This window comes from Belonocnema kinseyi, chromosome 4 (assembly GCF_010883055.1).
Source record: "Belonocnema kinseyi isolate 2016_QV_RU_SX_M_011 chromosome 4, B_treatae_v1, whole genome shotgun sequence".
Taxonomy (NCBI): domain Eukaryota; kingdom Metazoa; phylum Arthropoda; class Insecta; order Hymenoptera; family Cynipidae; genus Belonocnema; species Belonocnema kinseyi.
The window spans coordinates 115,075,904-115,078,027 of record NC_046660.1 but is presented as its reverse complement, the minus strand read 5'-3'; positions in this window follow the sequence as shown (position 1 = coordinate 115,078,027).

Genomic DNA, 2,124 nt, shown 5'->3' with positions numbered 1-2,124 from the left:
AATAATAAGAATAAATTTATTTCCCACTTATTTTTTCCTATTTTTAATTTAAATTAGTTTATTAATGGCTGACCTCTTGACTCATTGTTTTAGTGCAGCCAAATATAATTACAAGAAACTGCAGTTAGAAAATTAAAATTAAATTATGCATAAAATATAAAGAAGTTCTATGTGCGAAATTGATCAAATGTGTTGAATTGAATTACTATCAATCATGATCAAAATTTCAAACTTTGGCGCTTTTATTGGTATCTCAGGTATTTGTATTTTAGGTTATGTTAGTTCTGCTTCTGTTTTCTGGCTCAGTTTATTTGATATTAAAACAGATTTGAAATTAAAAAAAAAAATTAAAGTGCAGTTCTTATAATTAAAAAACTTATTTTTAATGTACATTAGGCATTTTTCATCTATAATTATTATAAATATAGCTAAAAATGCTAAAGTTTCACTGACTTTGAAACTTTTCATTGAAAGTTTCACTTGAAAGTTTCAAAAAGTATAAATTTCTAAAACGGCACATTGCTACATATAACCAGCTTTGAGATTACGAAGGAATAATAAGGAGATATAACTCCATTTCCACACTTGGGAATAGAAACATTACCGTAAAAGGTATGCACATTACAGGAAAATTTTTAATTTTCGTGCGCAGGTGCGCAATTGTCCTCTTCCTAGATATGGAGAAGTGTGCGAGTGAGAAAGCTTGTCAAATTGACGTAAGTAGGGTACTATATTAGACAGGAATATGCAACCGCCATTCTGGTTCCTGGATAGTTCGCGGGAAACAGTGCGATAAGCATGTTGTATAGTTTAATTAAAATTAAGTTTAGAATATAAGAAAAATGGTCTGCTGCAGTGCTCCGTTTTGTAAAAATAGAAGATTTAAATATTTTATATATTATATCACGTAATTTTATTTATAATTTATGTTTTGATAACAATGCTTCAGTATATTTTAAAAATAAATAATCTATATCACGGAAGTGTATTTATATAATTCGATATCAATCTAGCCATTTTGAATTTGTCGTGGAACCGGAATTGGAGCTTGCATATTCCCATCTAATATAGTACCTTAACGTAAGTTAGAGAGGTTCTGTTCGTTTGTTTTGATGCAGGTGCAGTGATCCCAGATCTGGACCGAGATGTGTGGTCCAATCACGTAGGAATAATAAGGAGACCTAACTCCGTTCCCCCACTTGGCAATAGAAACATTACCGTAAGTGATACGCACATTACAGAAAGATCTTAGATTTGAGTGCTTAGGTGCGCAGTGGTCATCTTTCTATACATGGAAAAGTGTGCGAGTGAGAAAGTTTGTCAAATTGACGTAAGTTCAGAGGCTCTGTTTGTTTGTTTTGATGTAAGTGTCAGAAATGTGTTCTAAGCCATGAGGTGTCAAGTTCCGGGTTGTGGACGAAGTTAAACGCCGAAGAAGGCAAATACACTTCGTTTTTTTAAAGCCTTCACAGTAAGTACAATAAACGTCTAATATATTTTATTGTTTTACCTAACTGTCATTTAATTTTAATAGAAATGATTTAGAAATTTAACCTTTACTCACTACCTGAGTGCCTGCGGAGAATTTCTCAGAGCTTCTCAGAGCCTTGAGAATCTTTAGCCTATTTATCATATTATAAATTTAAAAGGTACTTACCTATACGTTTCCTTCTCAAGATTTGTTCACACATTTTTCAAACAAGTACCGAAAATACTGTTAATATATTTATTTTGCGTATCTTACGTATAATGATTAACAAAAGAACACAAACTCTAACTTACGTCAATTTGACAAACTTTCTCACTCGCACACTTTTCCATGTATAGGAAGAGGACAACTGCGCACTTGCGCACTCAAATCTAAGATCTTCCTGTCATGTGCGTATCACTTACGGTAATGTTTATATTGCCAGTTTCAGATGGCTTCCCACTGGCAGTTGGGTCTCCTTATTATTCCTTCGTGGGTCCAATACATGGCTACGGCCGTGTGATTATAGTAGAAGACGGTATAAATGACTGGGATGCGCGCGCAACCCATTTCTCCTCTTCTGAATTTGAAAACTCGAAGGTGCACGATTGCCGGTCGGAACACTTCGGCGGTTCTATTTATATCTCTATCCGCTT